Source organism: Bison bison, unplaced genomic scaffold (assembly GCF_000754665.1).
Source record: "Bison bison bison isolate TAMUID 2011002044 unplaced genomic scaffold, Bison_UMD1.0 scf7180017864240, whole genome shotgun sequence".
Classification (NCBI taxonomy): Eukaryota; Metazoa; Chordata; class Mammalia; order Artiodactyla; family Bovidae; genus Bison; species Bison bison.
The window spans coordinates 640966-641872 of NW_011494812.1; positions in this window are offsets into that span (position 1 = coordinate 640966).

The following is a 907-nucleotide window of genomic DNA, read 5'->3' on the forward strand; positions in this document are numbered from 1 at the left end:
AAAATTTTTTTGTTTACTTGAAAAGATTTTTTTAAAATTTTATTTTATTTTTAAACTTTACAATATTGTATTAGTTTTGCCAAATATCGAAATGAATCCGCCACAGGTATACCCGCGTTCCCCATCCTGCACCTTCCACCCTCCTCCCTCCCCTCCCCTCCCTCTGGGTCGTCCCAGTGCACCAGCCCCAAGCACCCAGTACCGTGCATCGAACCTGGACTGGTGACTCATTTCATACATGATATTATACATGTTTCAATGCTATTTTCCCAAATCTCCCCACCCTCTCCGATTCCCACAGAGTCCATAAGACTGATCTATACATCGGTGTCTCTTTTGCTGTCTCGTACACAGGGTTATTGTTTCCATCTTTTTAAATTCCATATATATGTGTTAGTATACTGTATTGCTGTTTTTCTTTCTGGCTTACTTCACTCTGTATAATAGGTTCCAGTTTCATCCATCTCATTAGAACTGATTCAAATGTATTCTTTTTAATGGCTGAGTAATACTCCATTGTGTTTATGTACCACTGCTTTCTTATCCATTCGTCTGCTGATGGGCATCTAGGTTGCTTCCACGTCCTGGCTATTATAAACAGTACTGCGATGAACATTGGTGTACACGTGTCTCTTTCCCTTCTGGTTTCCTCAGTGTGTATGCCCAGCAGTGGGATTTCTTGATCATAAGGCAGTTCTATTTCCAGATTTTTAAGGAATCTCCACACTGTTCTCCATAGTGGCTGTACTAGTTTGCATTCCCACCAACAGTGCAAGAGAGTTCCCTTCTCTCCACACCCTCTCCAGCATTTATTGCTTGTAGACTTATGGATTGCAGCCATTCTGACTGGCGTGAAATGGTACCTCATAGTGGTTTTGATTTGCATTTCTCTGATAATGAGTGATGT